The 21289-nt window shown below is 38.6% G+C and overlaps 1 protein-coding gene across 2 annotated transcripts in view; it reads right to left on the minus strand.

Moving 5' to 3' along the window:
* The window catches only part of IL1RAPL1 (interleukin 1 receptor accessory protein like 1), a 1174742-nt gene extending 1154833 nt beyond the window's left edge, over positions 1 to 19909 (minus strand). Inside the window, exon 1 of one of the 2 annotated variants that reach the window (XM_075913279.2) lies at positions 19062 to 19909. The gene's annotated coding sequence lies outside the window, so the exon portion shown is untranslated. The remainder of the gene's footprint in view (positions 1 to 19061) is intronic. The other variant, XM_089774688.1, reaches the window with a different exon arrangement.
* Positions 19910 to 21289: the final 1380 nt, after the last annotated feature.

Genomic DNA, 21289 nt, shown 5'->3' on the forward strand with positions numbered 1-21289 from the left:
AAATGCCATACTGATGTACTGAGCAAGTAACACAACTGGCACATTTTTAAAACACAAGCTGTTGCAGTTTTAAGTGGCACAAGCGGAGATGCTCCTTCAACATCTTCTCCACCATATAACAGATCTTATGGTCACTGGAGACCTTAGTTCACACATTGACTATGTTCCAGTGCTGCTTCCCAAAAAGAGTTGACCAGAGTTTCTACCTAAAAACTGGAGCTGAATAAGAGCAGTAAAACATAACTGTATGATTAGTACAAAGGTTTTATCAACAGAAATTTGGAACTGCTACATTATTCATGAATGGCAAAGTCATGAGTGGGTGCTAAATTATGCTAATGGTGTACTTTCTGCCAATCAAAACTGGCATATATTCTCTGAGATAACATTTGTTCTAGTGGACATATGTCAAAAGAAGCTAATTCACTCCTCTTCTCTAAAAATTGCCTAAAATTGCTTTCTAGACCTCAAATAAGTTACAGTATTAAGTCTTCTGATATCTGAGGACTTTCTTGGGCTAAAAACAAATAGATCTCCCTTGGAAAACTAAGATTTTCTCCGTAGCAATGGTATAACCCTCTCCAAGTCTCCCAACAGGATCCTCTACATTGCTGCTGAGCCCCGAGCAGCATGCTTCAAATAGTGCTGATTCGATGTCTGGAAGAGACTAGCCTCCCAACCCTTCTGTGGGTGTGGAACCTTCCTGCCATCTTGTCCAGGGGGCCCAGCAAGTCTGTCAGCCACCCTGACTCTTCTGTAACTAGAGCTTAGAGTAACAAGATTACAGAACTGAAACCTATCCCTGATAAGGGACTGAATAATGCCCTTCATGGGCCAACAGCAGGTGAGATTTTGGAGAGAAGAAAATGTAGTATCTAAGAGGAAAGAATGAGACAATTCTCTTGCAGGATGATTTTAAAATCTAGCATCACATGAATATGCCAAAGCATTTGAAATGCTTGAAGTAGAGAAGCCAATTCAAGGGTTGAGGGCACATGATAGATGGATGAATAGATTTCATATCGCATGGATCTGTGGTTTATCATAGAGCTCTAGGTATCATCACCACATACAGAAGTGGTGTGTATGCTTATGGGTGGTCGGGGCATTTAAAATGTTCAGTTCAGTAAAATGGTCATTCAGGGAAAATCTCAAAGCAGCAATCTCTCTAACCCCAGAATCAAGTTTTAGGTGTGCCCAACACAAGAACAATTAATATTCTTTTGGCAATATAAAATGTTAACTCTTTTGAGCAGGGCGTGCCTAGGGATGTTTTCCTTGGTTTTATCCAGCACTTAAAAGGAAGTCCTTACCTTTAAATATATACCTTGGGTCACACTGACGTTGGTGGAACTTAAACGTGTATAAAAGTTCTGTCCTGAGTAGGGGATGTTTTCCTGAAATAGGTCTACATAGCCTATAGACATGAGCCTCCTAGGCCTGCTTAACAAATTTGGGCTAGCAAGGCTTGCACTGGTGCTCTAAAGATGATGGTGTAGAGAAAGCTTTCAAGTTGAATTTCACGATCTAAATCCCATCCTTCTTAGGTTTCAGAGCCTGAGCTGCAAGTTCAAAGTGTGCCTACACTCCTCTTTTTAGAAAGCCACAATTGACCCAGGATGGAAAGCTTGCTTCTGCAAGCTGTGCAGGCAAACCCTCAGGCTACGTCTACACTGGCCCCAAATTCCGGAAAAGGGATGCAAATCAGGTAAGTCAGAATAGGGAAATCCGCGGGGGATTTAAATATCCCCCGCGGATTTAAATAAACACGTCCGCCGCTTTTTTTCCGGCTTGGGGAAAAGCCGGAAAAAAGCATCTAGACTGGCACGATCCTCCAGAATAAAGCCCTTTCCCGGAGGATCTCTTATTCCTACGTGAAAGTAGGAATAAGAGATCCTCCAGAAAAGGGCTTTATTCCGGAGGATCGCGCCACTCTAGATGCTTTTTTCCGGCTTTTCCCCAAGCCAGAAAAAAAGTGGCGGACGTGTTTATTTAAATCCGCGGGGGATATTTAAATCCCCCGCAGATTTCCCTATTCTGACTTACCTGATTTGCATCCCTTTTCCGGAATTTAGGGCCAGTGTAGACGTAGCCTCACAGGCATAAGAGTCATTGTAAATAGAATTATTTTAGAACAGTTTTTTTAAAATATACAGTAAATTTCCAATAATCCGGCACCTTTAGGACCCAGGGGGTGCCTGATTATCAGCTATGCCAGACTATTGGAAGGAGGGGCTATGAGGGGAGTGGGGTGGGGGGATGCCATCCCAGACCCCTCATAGCCCCCCCTTCCGATAGTCCGGCTCTGCCCCAGGCATCCCTGATTCAGCTGCTGCTGGTCAGTTTCAGCAGCGGTTGAATCAGGGATGCCTGCAGCAGAGCAGCTGCAGTGCTGCCAGGTTAGTCCCGTAGTGCTGAACCCCCAGCTGCTCTGCCCCCGGCTTCCCCGATTCAGCCGCTGGTCAGTTTTAGCAGCGGCTAAATCGGAGAAACTGGGGGCAGAGCAGCTCCAATGGTCCGGCTGCCCGGAGCATTTCCGGGTTCCTGATGGTGCCGGACCATCAGATGCCAGACCATCGGAGTTTTACTGTAGCTTGTTCTAGGAATCAGTCAGCTCCCAAACTACCCTCTTCTACTTTTGATAGAAAACTAAAAATACATTTTGTACTGCGTAAGACACCATGATTGTGCATCAACCATTTTACATGGCTGCCAACCCAACTCTACACAACGAAAGAGCCTTTTTTAAACATTAAACTAACTAGAAAAAGAAAGTCAACTATATTCAAAACCTGAATTACAGTGGTTTGCACTTGGATTAGAATGTTGTGAATCCTTCTATGAGTGTACAAAATATGTTGCTATCATTGTATAAGCTTCATTTTTCAGAAGACATTATTCCACAAATGTATTTTAGTAATGTCTTTGTGGTTTGGGAGTGGTTGTTGGAGGACAAGTCACAGATCAAAGCATTCATCAGTAGCAGACATCATGATGTACTAGGTCTAAGAATAGTCGCAAACTAATTAATTCATTTTTGTTGAAAAAGGTAATAGTGTTGGTGTAATATACTTTGACTTCTGTAAGGCATCGGACATGACACCACATGACTTCATGATAATTAAAGTGACTGAAAGAATGCAAAAAGATCAACATGGCATACATTTTATGGACTAATATGAGCTAACTGATAGGTCTCAAAACGTAATTGTAAATAGTGGCTATAATCAAGTTGGTGTGCTTCTAGTGGGGTCCTGAAAAATCAGTTCTTGATCCTAGGTTATTTCATATTTTTAAACCAATTATCTGGAATGAAACAAAGTCAATACTGATAAAAATTAGGGGAGTAGCAAATATTGAAGATATTTGACCAATACAGAATGACTTGGATCAGTAGGTAAACTGGGGCATGGAAATAATATGTGTTTCAATACAGCCACATGTAAAGGCAAATATAGAAAAAAATGCAGCCATACTTACAGGACATGGGACTCAATCCTGGTAAGCAGAGATTTCTTTTTTCTTAAAAAAAAAAAAAGTGGGAGCAGGACTGGAATATAAACTTATAGTGTAACATGTGATTAAAAGGGGAATGTGATTCTCTGAGACATTACCAGGGAAACATTGAGTAGGAGTAGAGAATCTATATTGCCTTTGTTTTTAAAAATGGTACTACTACAAATTAAATATTGTGTGCAGTTCTTGTGTGCACACCTAAGGCAAAATGTTGAAACATTAGTTTCATAGAAGAGTCAAGATTGATTAGAGACTGGAAAACATTCATTGTATTGAGAAACTGAAAGAGCTCATTATTATCTTAGCAAAATAAAGGATGATTTGATCGTAACTTATAAGCACCTACATGGAAAATGAAAATTTGAAAATAGTCAGCTCCTCAATCAACCAGACAAATCTATAACAAGATCCAATGACTGGAAGTCAAAGCTAGTCAAATTCAGAGTAGAAATAAAATACAAACTTTGAACTATGAAGGTACTTAACCATTGGAGTGCCTAACTAAAGGTCATGGTGGATTCTCCATCAGTGAAAATTTTTAAATCAAGAGGAGATGTTTTTCTAAAAAGAGAGGTTTTAATTCATCCACTGTTTGTTGGACTTCAAGCAGAAATTAGTTTAGCAACATCCTACCACCTGTATTATGCAGGAGGCGAGACAGATCACATTGGTCCTTACTGGATTTAAAAGCTATTAATTTTACATTTACAGAATGATTGCTTAATAGGAAAAAATGCTCTTTCTTCTCCTATAATTCTTCGGACTCAAATAAATAATCAAAAAGTGCAGTTTCCATTTTAACACAGTGGTGTGATAAGAACATAAATTCCATCATCTAGTTATTACTAGGTATTAAGCACTAACAGCTCAAGAGATAGCCAAAAGAAAGGATTGTCCAGTAGTTACAGAATTAACCTAATTGAGAAACCCAACTTTAAGTTCCTGCTTCATCAGAGACTTCCTGTGTGACCTTAGGCAAGTCATTCAGTCTCTCTCTGCCTTACCTCACCAGGGCATTGTGAAGAAAATTACTATTAAAATTGTGAGGAATTTAGATACTGATAATGTTTACCCCATTTGATGAGATACCTCTGAGCTAAGTCTGTTGAAGCCTGAACCAGAGAGTGTGATAACCCTCAGAGGCAATTACCTGAAAGTTTTGATAGGCCCCACATCTTTCAAGTAGGGGGTCAGTCAATCCACAGGCAAGTATCCACCCAGGTGCTCCCAAGAAAGGTAGGTGGGCTTCTAAAGGAAACACTCTCTTCAGTCTGCTCAGAGTCACTATTAAATCAAGAGATCTCTCTTCCCCTTGCCCATTCCAATCTAGACAGCTCCTTTGTGCCAGCCAGCTAGTTACCTCAGCTGCCACCAGACATTTTAACACTCTTCTCCTCAGTGAAATTTTATTTTTTGCAGAATTAGAGTGGAGAGATTACTTTGATAGGGTCCTGATATTGAGACTTCCAGAAATGATTTATCATGAACCCCTTCTTCTACAGGTTATGTCAGCCATGTGAATTTCCACAGACTTAAACAAGCCAATTATTTGGCTGTCATGAAAACTGGACCTTTAATTGGGTCTGTGTCGATCCCTATAACCACTCTTGGAAGTCAGCTGCAGGTGGTTCCATTTTCATAGCAGCTCAGTCTTTCTTCTACATGGCTACTCTGCAGTGCTTTAAGAAGTAACCCCTAGGAGATTAAACATGAGGCACCATTTATATCTTTCCTCTGTCATTTAGACAGACAAAGAAAAGACTGTGAACTCCAACTCTACTCCCAAGCTAACAGCAACTCCCCCTACCTCTCCCTGCCCCACTTTCTCCCATTCCTACCCTTAGGTTTGTGAATCATCTTATCTCCTTCCCATAATACAGAACCGTGCCAACACAAACAGAGGAAATAGCACATTCCCTTTGCTTCCACCCCTCACTGGGATTGGAAGTCTATATTAACAAGTGTGCAAGGCTACAATGTGTGACACGGAGTATGTAATTACTAGAGTTTTGTCAACAAAAGTGGATTTTTGTCGACAAAACTATACCTGCGTCTACACTACTGCTGAGTTCTGTTGACATAATGTCGACAGAACTCAGCAGTTTTGTCGACGCTGGTAAACCTCATTTGACGAGAAATAATGCCTTCTGTCGACAGAGTTCTGTCGACAGAAGGTGATATTGCATGTAGGGTTGTGTCAAGACTACAGGGTTTTGTCGACAAAGCAGCTTGCTTTGTCAACAGAACTGAATGTAGTCTAGACGCTCTTTGTCGACAGAAGCTTTGTCGACAGTATCTGTCGACAAAACTTCTGTCGACAAAACCCTGTAGTCTAGACATACCCTTAGAGGGAGAAAACTCTCACTATAAGGCCTTGCTTGGCATTTGTAAGCAGTACTACCTTCAGAAGAAACATACATAATAATGCCTGGTTACCTGAAGGAATGCTCAGTGCATTACAGTTTTCCTAAGTGAGGAACACATTTTTGGTCAATTTTGTGATTAAAGGAGAGTTGTTCTGGAAGGGGTATTTTTTTTCTTGAGGATGGGAAACCATGAATTTCCTTTGTTTATTCCCGAAGTATAAACCCCAAGCCACAGGCACGTAAGTACACAATACCACATAAAGGGATCAGAGCATGAGACAAGCTTGTATTCCCAACAATGAGGCTGGGAGAGTCTGCAAGACTGCGGAAATAGCATTCGCCCTTGAGGTTGACGGGCAGTAGGTGACATGGAAAGATGAGCCTCTCATTGCTCTGCATTAACCTGTCTAGCCAATTTGGCAGTGCTGTTATTGTTGATGAAAGTCAGAGCTCTGAAGTTTTTAGAATGGAGCAAGGGAGTAAAATACAACTGTGAAGAAGGGTATGAAACATATAGCCTCTAAAGACCTGCTTGGCGAAAAACCTTTTATATTCTCAATACATATGTAGCGAGATCTTAACTAAAGTAATAAAAAACAAAGAAAAAAACCCTTAAGAGATCTCATTTTCTATTCCTTTACAATGTGGCCATGTTTTTGTTCAGACAAAGGCATTTTACAGGTACAATATTAAACATGCATTCAGATAACAAGCACAATTAAAAACCCTAGAGATACAAACAAACTGAAATTTAGGACACAAGGGTAAAGATTGGCTAGTTTATTCTGAAAAATTCAGCAAATTAATCAGCGGTGTTCCTTTTAATTTTTAGTTAGACCACGCCTTTTTTTCCTAATCCGCCCCTCTTCAGTATCATATAGTGTTTATGCTATTAAAGGATAATTACGTTGCTCAGTGGACATACACAAGACATACATCTCTGACTGTCCACTTACAATTACTTCCTTAATTGTGTGTACCCAAAGGGTGTTTGTTTCTAATGGTATTTAAGTATTTAAGAACCAAAGTCTCTGTTTTCGACTAATTTATTTCAGTTAATCTGAGTTGCACAGTCTAGTTGGACTTGTACCACACAAACATTTAAAGGAAGATGTATGAGAAAAGAGACAGAGGTCAGTGATAGAAGAATAAAATATTTCCAGACTTGAAGCAAACACTCAGGCAAAATGAACTTACCTGCTTGGCTAACCCTTAATGTGACACATACATCAGCCCTTGTCGGCTTTCAGTATTTCATAAATCATGGCATTTCCTTGTGGTTTTGCTGTGTATCACAGGTGCTGGAGTTAAGAGCCAGCAGTGAAGCACTTGATGAAAAAGTTACATTTAAAGCAATCAGTTTACAATAATTGAGAGGCACCATCTGCACAACAAGAATCCTGAGTGAAAATTGCAGAACACTTGTGATGCTTAACCATGCATTCAGAAGAAGAATGCAGCATGACTAATGTTCTGCTGAGTAACTGAAGACCATGATACTGCTGTCCTTCCTCTTTGTGCCTCTGTCCTTCTCAAACAGCAGCCCTGTTTCCCCACCAAGCCCTGAAATACTCTACTATGCCCATCTTTTGAGATCTCTTTTTATGGTACTTAAATGATTCACTATAAAGTAGTGCCTCATATTTTCTAAGGTCTTTATCTTCACAGCTCCCCTGTGATGTAGGCAATACCATTTATCCCATTTTATAGATGGGGAACTGAGGCAGACAGACAAACTAACTGACTTGCCCAAGGTAACCAGGAAGTCTGTGGTAAGGCAAAGAACTGGACTCGGGTCTCTCTGGTCCCTTAACTACTGGACCAGTCTTCCTTCCCCAACAACTCACAATACTCCATAAAGCCTAATCTCATCATCACGCCTCATGTCCCCTGCACTAAGCCACTCTATGGTGGAAATGTTCAGCCACAAGTTAGTTTAACTTTCTAAAAGGAGATCCGGACCAGGGATACAAGTAGGAAAGTCCAAGCAATGGGAGGTTTTCTATCTAACTCCTTCATAGTTGGGTAAAACTCATTGAACAATTAATCACTGTGGGTCTGTTTTTTTCTGTTCACTTTAAAAAATAAAAATAATTTCAAACCACATTGACGCTATGTAACATTTTTGAATGCATCACAGCGTTGTTGCCTGCTCTCTAAGGGCTCCGTCATAGCTTTACTGATGGGCCCTAAGGTCATCATGTCCTTGCACAAACCCTTCGAACAGAGAGACTGACACTCAGGGAATCAGTCCATTTCTTGAAGCTCCTACTACTGTTTCTCCCATGCAGGGTCTGCAGCCTGATATGGTGGCAGAACTGCAGTGCTGAATCATTTGTAGGTAGCATTGCCTCATCTGGTTCCATGATACTCACTTGAACAAAGAAGAGACTAGCAGCATCTTTGCTGAGGCTGCTATCCTTGCTGTGTTGCTAGTTGTGGTGCAGGTGTAACACTGACAGACCCATCTTGTCTACAGACAAAATTGAACCTAGGACCTCTAGAGCTTAGTGAGACACATGAGCAAAAAGCCATGCAGCCTACTAGCTAAGGTTGTGGAGCAGACTCATTTTTGTCTCTGTAAGTGGTCTCAGTGCCACTAGATGGGACATTTCACAACAGGGTTATACAGGTAGTTGGCGCATGAATGTATGAGTACTGTATACTCCCCTATCAGTCATGCGTTGTAATGAACCCAGGCCATAATTTGGCCTGGAGTAGAGGGTCAGATATATCAAAGCTAGTGAGGGGCTTTGGCCACACAGCTCCATTAATTTCAATGGGACTTGTATCTACAAACTTTCCAGCTTTGGAAATCTCAGTGAAAATGTATTATATAAATCCTATATATGTGTGTGTTGAGTAGTAATGTGTGTCAAAAGGGATCATTGATGGGAATGTATAAGTCCATTCATCAAATACAAATCCATATTTCTGGACATATGTAATATATGACTAGAACACAGACAGATACCATATAAAATATGGACTCATATGAAGGTTTTTAATTTCATTACAGTTTTATATTTTAAAAGAAAATTTTAGTCATCATTCAACTGCTGTCTTGACAGCCATGAATGCTGAAGTTCCCATTCATCCCCAGAATAAATATAGCAAAAGTAGCAGCAAACTCAGCTTCATTCATCACTGTTATTATTATTATTAGTTATTATTATTATCAATACCAGAAGCACAGAAAATAAAGTGAATTGTATGTTATATGGATTATTTAATTATTAAAGAACCCAAATCTCCAGCCACAGGATACCAGAGGGAAGTTTGGGATACCACTTTGGGGAGGAGAAAAAAAAAGAATGAAAATATTTTACAATTAATGGGACTAGACACTTAGCTAATCTCAAAAAGTATTTCACTGTTTTGTCATATCTCTTTCCCATCTCTTTCATTTGTTCCCTCACCCCTCAATTTTGAAACAAAAACAGAGCCATCCTTCAAATCAACAACTACTATTAATAGTTTGAGGAAAATTAAAGAGCCTATGATTTTAGGATTTCACTACTATTTTTGTTTCATTCTAAAATATTCTGCACATTCTAAACCTTCATTTTAAAAGAAAAAAATATATTTTCTCTTGAGAAGCCTGATAGAACACTACAAAATAATCTGACAGAAGACTCTGAAACAATGGTACTCTGGTTGGAAACTCAACCCACCCCATTCACTGTAGCAAAGCACAAACTGATTCAACAACATTTAAATGGGAATATAATACACCCAAGCAACCTTTTTTTCTTTAAAAGATGATTAAGTAAATGAGATGTGAAAATTTTCCATTGTACTAAGAAAGATTTTTATAACTGCAAATCATACCAGTCAGGTCAAGGGATGTAGAATTATGGTTTATGATGGTAGAATTATGGTTTACATAGTTAGAATTAAGGTAATATTAACTTTTCCATATTCTATACTTGCTTTATTGATTGTTTCAGTATTTCTAGTTACATGTGCAACTGGATACATTGTTATGACGGTTAAAATATAATGAAGTTGCAATAAAGATGTGCAACATATTTGCCACTACTGCTCCTATCTGAGCCTTTACTTTTGAATTGTCGTACTCTTTGCATTTATGTATAGTTTGATATCATGTAAACCTGGAGCTACTCTATTAAATGAAGGAGAAATACAATGAACCTATTCCATACATAACTAGTATAAGAACCTGGCACAATCTGGCATAGTTAAATGTATGATATGCAAGATGACCTAATAGAAATTAAAGTTGGGAGAAGGAAAACAAAACATTCCAAATATATATCAGAAACAACCAACTGTTCAGAAGACATCCCAGAAAACACCCAGGAAAACACTTCAATGAGTTATTTTGTAATCATGCCCTTGAGATGGTTGGCAAGGTTTATTTACTTTTTTCCTGTGTTGTCATCTATATTTTAAAAGATACTAGATTTTTAGTAAGAAAATCATTTGGTGCCATCATGTAATAGCCTTTTGATGGCATTGCAGGGGCTGTACTATGACTTTCCTGCTTGCTAACAATGAGTTGTTTTATGTTAATTTAATAAATATGTCTGTGATCTTTACTCATTAATATTAATGTAATAGTATTTAAATTTAAGATTCATATTTGACTCAATCTGGCAAAGTTGAATGAAACAGCTTCATGTGAGCTACATCAGGAATAAGCCTAGAGTAACACAGAACTGTATCAGGAATTTATGTGTGTGAAATCAGTTTACCCTTGCTTCACTTGCTATTATTACCCCTCATACCCACTGATGTTTTAAGAGCAGATAAAAATGTCCAGTATTACATAAACCTTTAGGGAATGTTTACACTAGGACATTATTTTGAAATAACTTATTTGGAAATAATAACTCCCCAAATAAGTATTTTGAAATAGCAGCAGTGGAGCATCCACACTAACACTATTTTGAAATAAGTGTTATTCCTCATGGAAAGCAGGAGTTACTTCAAAATAACCAGCTTGGTAGTGTGCATGTTCTGCTTGTTATTCTGAAATAACAACAGCCCTAGTGTAGACCAGGACTTAGAGAGCTGCTTACCAGAATTTGAAAGCCTCAGGGGAATAGGTCTCCCCAGGCATAGGAACTCCATGGACTTTACCCATTTGGTGTGTATCAAGCTTGCTTTGCTTCTTCAGGCTGACGGATGTTATCAGACTACCACAGTCTGATGTGACAGAGGGACTGCTTCTGGCATTATCACTGAGCTTTGTGTTCTGGCCTTCTACTGAAGCAGAGAGTTGGAATTAGCCCAAAGAGATGGCAGTCAGAATGGCAGAAACACTGGGAGAGGTTTTCTTTATTTTTTTTGTTAATGTAATACTAATAGGTAAAAAGGCTTCAAATAAAAAACAAGATCCTCTAGCTGGTGGAATGATCTCCCAAAGAAATGGAGGTAGCCCTACATCTTTTTGCATGTTTGAAAAACTGGCTTTGTCAAAAGATATGTCTAGTAAATGTGCAACAGATTACGGTCCTGTATTGCTAGGTAGGTACGCTAGCCGACCAAAACTTTAGATTTTAGATTCAGGAATCTCATCCATTACCCAGTGAAATCAATGGAAGCCTTTCCATTTACTTCAATGGACAGTGGGTCAGAATCATGGTGAATGGAAGCAAAAATATGGATGGAGTGTTGGCATCTATAACAGAAACAAAAGACCAAAATATTTTATTTAAAAAAATTTAAATAATTGTATCGACAAAGATGAGATGCTGATGCTACATATGGAAGAAGAGAAGGTGCGGTTGTTATTTTTATGCCTAACAAATACAAAATAAGTATTTGTATTCAAACTGTACTGATGCAGATGTAAGCAAACTGATTTTGAAGAAAATGTAAGACTGTGGATTAGTATTTTAAAGCAAACAAACAAAAACACATCACTCTTCCCATATTGTTTGTACTATATTTAACAGTTAAAAACTCAAACTGAGACTAAATTAATATTCTACCATAACAGATAGTCAGATATTGTCCTTTTTCCCACCCTACTGAAAATGTCTAGGAATTAAGAATGTCATCAAAATGGACAGTGGAAAATTTAAACTTTTCACTGTGGGGGAAAAAAATAAAACTTTGAGGTGAAAACCAAAAAAGTTCATTTTCAAATTAAACATCAAAATTGTTTTGGAGGAAAGCAGCCACTTTCCCTGCAAAACAAAAGCTTGCATGAACCCTGCTTTCAGTTGAAAAAAAAAATTAGACAAAATTTTGACACACAAAGGAAGACAACCCCAACTAAATAGTTGAGAATGCAGGTTGAGAACACCAGGCTGGAGAAAAATATTAACATAATTTATATTTTACAGATCAGGAACTGAGGAAAAAAGAAAAAAAGTTGCTTTTTTATCATATTGGAAATCATTGATGAGAATTAAACCTAGGCTTCGTAAATTCTAATGTAATGTCTTACTCACAAGGTAATGCTCCCTCAGATGACTGATATTTGCTAGTATTATCAACTCTAGTAGTTCCAACATGCAAACAATAACCCAATTGAATCTAATAATGCAATTGAACCTTATTTCTTAATTTGTCCTCAGTTTCATTCTCTCATTTTTAATTACTTCAACTGGAGTGCTGGTGTCTTTTATTTTGATATTTCCCAAAACTTTCCATTTTTTTCCTAATCTAGATGCTGACAAATAATTCTAGGATGTACAATAAAAAAAGCTCTTTCAATCAGATTAGTAATCTGAAGTGTAAGAGGCTTGGTCCTTTAGTACTCGATTTTCTTAACAACACACATATACAAATGCACATACACATAAAGAATGTTCCGTTGTAAGTGGGCACTAATCAATAGATGTATACTATATGCCCCTTGACATATTTGTCCTTTAATGGAATAAACATTCTAAAACACTGGATAGAGAAGGAGGAAAAAGATATGCCCATCTAACTGAAAATTTTATAGGCAGATTAATTGTTGAGCTTTTCTGAATAAACTAGCACAGTCTTTACATTTATGTTCTATATTTTTCTGTATTTTTATACTGTGCTTTTCACCATAGTGTGTGAAAGTCTTGAGAAATAGTCTATCTATGCAATGTCTCTTCCAGAACCAAAGTATTTCCCATTATGGAGGAACAGAAACGGAGAGTCTGCATCTCCTACTATGATGGATGTTGATCAAGATGGATAAGGTTTTTTGACTTCCATTAAAGTTTATAATATTTCCCTTTTTAAATTATTGCTAATGTTTAAAAAAATCAAGTGACATTAAGTTTTACTTTTTTTCCCACAGAAACTAACAAAACTCAGTGTAATTCAATATTAAAACTGTATAAAATACAGTGGGCATCTTTCCATTGATTACAATGGACTTTGGATCAGGTCTTTCAATAGCAAAATGAGTTTGCCTCATCAGCACCAATAAAACAATAATTAATTCAATCTGGAAAATGTATATAGTTAATCTAGGACAATAACTCACAAGGGTAATTGCTAACACAGATCACACCTATGGTATATATAGTCAGACAACCTGTTTCCAAGTGCCAGATTTTTCAGAAGAAACTCTCATTAATGGACAATTATAAAACAACAAACAGATTTTTCAGAAGTACATGAGGATTTAGGAGCACAAGGCCACCATCTATAAATGCCATATGTTAACATAAAGGTTATTAGCATTTGGCTTACATCTTTACGGTATAAGAGTTAATATTCTAGGTGTATTTTATCATAGCTATTGTAACTTCATGTGATATTCTTCTTATTAATGTACTTATCTAGTCATTTTTTCATTCCTACTGAACTCTTCGTTTTAATAATATCCTGTGTCAATGAGAGCCAAAGGTTAGTTATGAATGATGGCAAAGAGTATATTACTTTAACAGTTTTAAATATGCAGCAATTTAGTTTCATTGGATCTTTTCTCAATGAGAAATGGTTAACAGGAGACTCAGCTGATTTTCCCAATATCCTTCAATATTTTCATACACCACAATACAATCATTGATTCCTATCGATAGAGCAATGAAGGAGATGGTAAATAGCCTGGATGCCTCTTTGCTTCTTCTTGGCACTATAACTTCATGGTAAATTTTGCTGTTTGTTCAAGGTAATAAACAGGATCCATGCACTTTCTCTCACTCTTGATTTAAGTAATTAATTAATTAATGTTTATTTATGCAACAGTGGCTGGTGGTCCTGTTGTGCTAGTTCCTATATAAATGAAAAGATGGTCTTTGCACCAAAGAGATTACAGTAAGGAGAGACACCAGATGGTACAACATACAACTGGGGGAAACAAAATGCAAAAGTAATCCTGCCTCTTCAATATCTTCTATGCAACCTCTAACATGAGCACATCCTCTTGCCCTGTTCTCTATCTTCTCCCTCCTTTAAGTGGAGGGCTTCCAAAAGCCTATTAATGCCAGTGTCTCCTCTGTAAACTTCAGGTGAAGGGAAAAAAGAATAAAACAAGTGGAATAGAGACAACCCTTGCTGACCATTGCCACTAGCTTCCCATGAAAATGTCTTTTACTTCCAGTAAGAATGTCTAAAGCTTTCTGAATTCACAAAAGCCAGAAATACACACACATCCCTAAAGTCACTACCATAATGGAATCATGATACTGTGACCAGTAGAGTATCATTCTGTGCAATTCTTGGACATGAATTGACTCTGTACAGAGGGCAGTTGGTCCTTGTCTCATCCTGTTATACCTAGTTATTGCAGAATTTACAGTATATTGCATAGTGTCAAAAAGTGACTTGAAATCACCTGTATGACTTAAGCATAATTAAATAGGGGGGAGGAGAGGATAGAGAAAACCTACATTAATTTCTGATGTTTTTGCATCTGTGTTACATAGTTGTGGCAACTGAAATGAGTACATTTGACCATTTTGCACTAAGAATAGTGGTCTGCAAAAGACCTCAGTATAGCAATGTAAATTTAAAAAACTTCCATGAAAATACACTAAAATCCTTACATAAATATTTTTCTCATTGTAAGCTGCTACTTCTGATGTCATTGTGTATTTCTTTTAAGAAAGGGGAAAGAGTCTTTATAAAAGCATATGAAAATAACATATTAAAATTGTAATTATCCCTCCAGAGCCATTGGGATCCATCACCTAACATGGGTGCTGGAACCACGTTTATAGTGTTGGTGCAGAGAGCCATTGAATAAATGTATGAACCCTGTATATGATAGCAACCCCTTTAAATTAGTGGGTGCTGCCACACTTCCAGCATCTCTAGTTCCAGCATCTATGTCAGCTAATGCATATTTGCATTTTAAACAATACCAATAGATCATTGAACTTATGGGCCATAATGCTGCTTTGGTTATTTTATAGATGTACAGGAAAGGACTTTCAAAAATATATATTAATTACTGACCTGACTGGCTGAATGTTGCTCTAATGTTGTGCATGGTCTATATATAAATCCTCCTTATTTTGTGAGCCCCTGACATAATGGAGGATAACAAGATAGGAGTTTATAATAGAAAAGCTGACACGTCCTTATCAATAGATGCACAAATGGTTCTGCTATAATTATACTTTATAACTAGTGCACCACTAGATAAGTTGCTCGTTTTTAATCATATTAATCAGTGCTTGGATGATTCAACTGCCACCATGTAGTCTGCACTGTAAAAATGAGAGGACTGCCAAGCCTTAAATATTGTATCTGTTGTGAAACATAAAAATATTCCCAAACACTTCAGTGCAAGCATATTGGAATTGAAATCCAAATCAGGTATCTGTGAATTGTTTCAATTATAAGAGGGGTTAATTTAATAGTCTCAATAGTCTCACTGAATATTTCATCTCTGTTGCAGAATGTTGCTGATCAATATTACACAATAATATTAGGATCAGCCCTGCAAATTTTGCTATTTACCTGGTAGCTATAAACCAAGTCTGCTGCATATCAAGAAACAAAAACAGAACTTTCTTATTCAAAGGAACATCCCATGGGTTATTCCTTATGGACTGCTGTGTTCTTTAAAGGCCATCCTCCAATTGTCACCATAGTGTGAATGGCAAAATCACCACAGATTTAAATGGGAGTAGGATTGGGCCCTGCATATTTGTTTACTGAAATATTTCTCTCATATGTGTAAATAATTTACAATTTTATCTCAATAAGAAAAGTTCCCACTCAAAATATCCCAGGCATATTTAGAACTTATTGGAGGAAAAAAGCAGTAGGGTTTGAAAGACTGATAGATCATCATCAATTAGGACTCTTTAAACACCATAATATTCCATTAGACATTAAGAAAATAAGCTTGAGTTTCAGCTTGATTTCTTGCAACTTGATTTTCTTACAAAATATTTACAAATATTGGTATGATACATGATCACAATTTTCATATAGAATAGATCCCCCTGTAAATCATTTACTCACTTCCTTACACCACTGAATTTGTATTATTTTATCCTGAAAATAATATTGTTTCGAAGCTCTGCACGCAGGTATGTATAAGAAACAGTGCAAGTAATTAAAAAGAGATGAGGACCCTATGCTTTGGGAAGTATGTGGGGGAAGAAGGCAATGCCATGAGCATTTCTGAAAATTAGAAGAGGAGATGCCATAGTGTTATTCTGACCCCTGAAGGATGGAAGCAGGAGTTTACTTCACATCCATTTCCCTCCCCCCCAATTGCTCAGAATACTCTATTAATGTCAACCCCTAAACTACACTAATAAAGTCTTCTAATGTCTTCTCAGGCTTGCCACAAAGAATTATAAATATAGTCATGAACTAATGGCAAACCAACTTTAAAATACTGCTGTTTGGAGTAGATCTACAGGAATGATTTTCTAATCTGGTGCTAAAAGCTTTGCAAAGTTACTGTGAGGTAGCTAGTGTATTACAACTGGCAAACACAGTAGGACTGTGGAGATCAGGTTTATCAAGAAATGCAAAACCTCCTCTCCTCTCACCTCTTCCTAACTGAGAAGCTATTTAGCCAATTCTGGCTAGGCTGAATCCAGAGTGAAGTGGGAAAGGAGCAAACAGGTGATACGATCTTTCATTTCAGCTGAGTTAAGATTTCATCAGGTTTGTATTAAAAAAAAATGTCCCTGAAAACCGCTTAGAGACATGGGGCCTCAACAACTCTTTTACAAGCTTGTCAGGTTTAGAAGAGTAACTTTTCTTTGTGAGCACAGATAGATATGGTGATTTGAGTCTACAATACATATCAATACACAATTACTTTTTTGTGCTCATTTCAATAAAAAAGTCATTTTTCTATGTCGTTCTGAAAGGGACTACTGCCTAACACCTCTACCCCCTCTCCTGCTTTTCAGATGTATTTTAAAAAGTTGTTCATGAATTACCGCATGTATGAGATTTAGATAATTTAAGGGCTGTGTGTGTTTTTTTAAAGGTAACAGGTAGACTGGTATATTTTATCTGAAGATAATTCCCCACCCCCTCCTTGCTGATGTTGCACACATCTCTAGAATGTATCATCATGCTGCTAAAGAAAAAGCTCATATAAGCAGACAGCAATATCCATTTCAATAACTGCCAATACAAGAGTGAAACAATCATCAGTTCTACCTTCAACGCTAAAGGGAGAGTTGGAGGGGGACACATTTTTATCTTGAGAGAGGAGCACAGTTTTAGTGTTACTTGAGCGCTCCTTCCACTCAGCTGCTGACATGTATTTAAATCACAGGTTACATTGTGACCCCTTGTTGAGAGATTCAGGCTGGTCTGTTCAATGGGACCATTGTGCAATGTTGCGGGGATTTTATGTGGCTCTCTCCACGGGTGTGGCTGAGTTGGCAACTATGTAGCCTGACGCTTGTGTGAAGCCACTGTCCCAGGGAAACTCCGCTGCGAGGAAGACTCATGTTCATTCCATCCCACAAAAGGCGAAACGTTTAACTGGAGCCGAACAAGAGATCGCCCCCAGCTCTCTCCCTCTCCATTCCCAGCTGGCAGGAGCATTCCAAAGTTAACACAAAAGTAACTGATAAACAGTGTGCTTGCACTATTACACTGTCGCCGACTGATGTCACTGATAGAACCGAGTTACATAATCATCGATTATGCACAAATATACTCGCCTTCTTACAGATACATCTGCATATCTTCTGCCATCCATTATGCATGAACCCACCAGCAGTACATGGGGGCATATATTTTCGCACACACTATATAACTTTAGCATTGCAGTGCATTGCATTGTACAACGTCATCACTATTGATTCTCTCACCTCCCCCAGTCCCTCTATCAATTTTGATTTTGCAGAGAAAGATTAAACAAGGTGCATTGCTCGGGGCTTTTTCCCCCCTTGCCCTTTTGTTTTTAAATTGATCTCATTCGCTTTTTTTGTTTGGCTGGGGGTTTATTTAAAGGGATGTTCTCTTTCATCACAGTTAATAGAAGTAATTGATTTAGACAATTCCCTAGCCAGCTGCATATATATGTGGGCAATCCTGAAGCTATGATCTCTGTTGCAGATCTGCAACTCCTTTGCACGTGGGGCTCAGGTTTCAGTGGGTAAGTTACTGGGTGAAAAGATATTTTATAAAATCAGGTGGACCAGCGATTTTTAGGCTAGTGGCATTTCAGATTTTTATATTCGTAATTGTGCCCCCCCCCCACCATTTTCCAATTTGCAATTTTCTTGATTAATTTACAGTAACAGTTGTAATCCCAAATAAACAGTGACATTCACCCGTTAGAAACAGAGCCCTGTAGCATAATTAATAAGCATTGTCACCTAAAGTTGAACTTGAAAAAAAGAGGTTTCTCTACCTCCATTGCAGCTATGAAATGCAGCAGACTGCTGCACAGAGTTGCACACATTTGTTTTAACGGACGGAGGGGAACCGATTTTATGTTAAATAGATACTATCACTTAGTCCTCCTTTTACTGCCATATAGTCTTTCCAGCCATACATATTACATCCAGAGAAAGCCTGTTCGCCCAGAACGCATTCATGATACTCTCCAATAAATCAAGGGTGCGTGGGGGGGGGGGGGGAGAAGAGGACTGATGCTTTGATTTATCACAAAATGCACTCTCAAAAATACCTACTGCGGTTATTTCACTCAGCTGCCAATAATGGCTAGATACCCCACACATCAGTATAACCAGCAATCATGAAAGTACCCATTTCAATTACAAGACACCAAGTTTAGCCATGCCATCGATGGGCTTTGCGTATAGAAAATGACCTTACCCACAATAGTCTTCCAAAATATTCTGATCTTGATATCAGTCAATAAGGTAATTGCTGGTCATCACAATGCGTATTCGGTGAATCCACGTTATTTACTCCTCTTTTTTTTTTTTGCTAGCAATTAATAATTCGAACCAGATGCCCATTCACAAGTGCCAAGTTCACCATCAAAGCAGATAATTCCATATAGACTTAGATTCCCTGCAAGATTCGCCCCCGTTAGTTCTGAAAGTGCCCAGTTTGCTCGCGGAAGATACGATCCAGGTGTAAAGCAGAATAAAAAAAAAAGAGCGGGGGAGGGGGGTGACAAGAGAAGGGGGAGGGAATGAAGAGGAGAAGACTGAGAACCACACAAGTCTGTGAGCTCTAGGACAAGAAAAGGAATCTTGATTGCAAATCTCTGTGCGTCTAGCCCTTCAAAGCCTCTTGCTGCACATGCAAAATTTCCAGATCCAGGATGCAGCCATAAGAAAGAAAGAATCCTAGGTATATTTCACAAGTATCCTGCAATAACGGATCCGATGGGGTTTTCCTTGTACTGTACTGCTATGTGGAAAGCACACAGCCCCTGCTGTTTGAAAGGATGTCTCCTGGGTCCTAGCACTCCCCCCGGGCAAAAAATAAAATAATAAAAATAACAGTAATAAAAACTCCAAATAAAAAGGGGGTGGGAGATCAGATGCCGGTTTGTCCTGAATGATGTTAATCTTCAGTGAAAATGACAAGTGAACAACAAATCACAGGAGGTCTTGATTAATAACCACAATCTACCCAAAATATCCTAAGGAGGAGGGAGGGAGAGAGAGAGAGGGAGAGAAACTGCAATGCATAAATGATTCCAGTGTTTCTACAAGATCGGCTTTTTTGATTGAATGCATTCTCTGGTTTGCTGCAAGTCAAAGAAGATACTGTTACTGCCACCCAATGGATACTTTAATACTAGCCAATCCACACACGACCACCGTTTTTCACGCATTAGTTTTAGAGACCGGATTTTTCGGGGGGTAAAGAGGGAGGGAACCTCGAGAAAGGATCCTGGGGAGGAGGGAGTCCTAAATAGCAGGGATCTACTCTGGCACACCGTGACTCCAATTGCAGGGTGTAGAACACACGCTATAATGGCACCACTTGATTTTCGCTGCTTCCTCCCCCCCTCGTCCCTCCCAGGGCAGGGGTAGAAAAGGAGAGAAGCTACCACGCGATGGATGCTTTGCATATGCGCTCAAGCAGCGAGCTCAGTATATTTTTTCCTCCGGTTTCGGAGGGGAAGTGCCGTTTTAAAAGAGATGATGCATTATCTATTCTTGGGGGGGTTAAGGCAAACTGTGGGCCTCGCTGTTGCCATGGGATCTTCTTTGTGCGAACTCTCTGAACTGTGTGGGAACAGTTTTATCTGTTTCCCTCCCTTCAGCTCTCCCCCCCCCCAAACCCCGAAACTATTCTGAAGATATGTAACAAAATGCAGTAGCGTTCTTGCTAATTAGGACTAACCGCAGCTGCAAGGTGCCTCTGATTAGGAATGTTAATTACTTCACGAAAGAAATACTCTTTTGCAGATGGCTGTAGCGTTAACAATAATCTGTAACATATAACGGTGTCAAAAAAAATCTCCCCGAGGAGATGCAGCGACACACATTGATGGGTGGTTCAGAGGCATTTTGAACTTCAGCGACTGAGTAGGGGTGGGAAAGAAGAGATTGATTTCATCTCTTGCAGAGGAATACCGCTAGGATACGTATTTGGATTCATGTCGAGGTAAGTAATACTCATTAAAGGAGGAGGGACATGGGCATATAAACCCTATGAAATTATCATAATGCATACATCACCTACTTACTCTCCGAGGGGAGCTGCAGGGAAGAAGAGAATTAGATACACTCATTACAAGAGTAAGTAAAAAAAAAAACCTGGTGAGGGAGTGTTGAAGTTTATGTACTATGACAAAAGGTGGGCAGATTATATGCATTATGGGAACTGTAGGCAGCAACACTTATGGGAGTTGTGGTAAAGCTCAGCACAGCTCAGTAATAAGCATCCTCCCTTTCTGTAGCAGAATGCCACGCTTCCTGGTAAATAAAAAAGTAACATTTAGCCAAAAGTCAATTGCATATCTGGAAGTTAATAATACTGGTTAAGTGGATGGTTAGATACTACTGGGACAGGGCAATATAAGTAGGTGCATAGGGAAGACATGAAAGAAGTTGGAGAATTACTGTGACCTTTTCGCA

The sequence above is a fragment of the Pelodiscus sinensis genome, chromosome 1 (genome assembly GCF_052426305.1).
Source record: "Pelodiscus sinensis isolate ZL-2025 chromosome 1, ASM5242630v1, whole genome shotgun sequence".
NCBI lineage: Eukaryota > Metazoa > Chordata > Testudines > Trionychidae > Pelodiscus > Pelodiscus sinensis.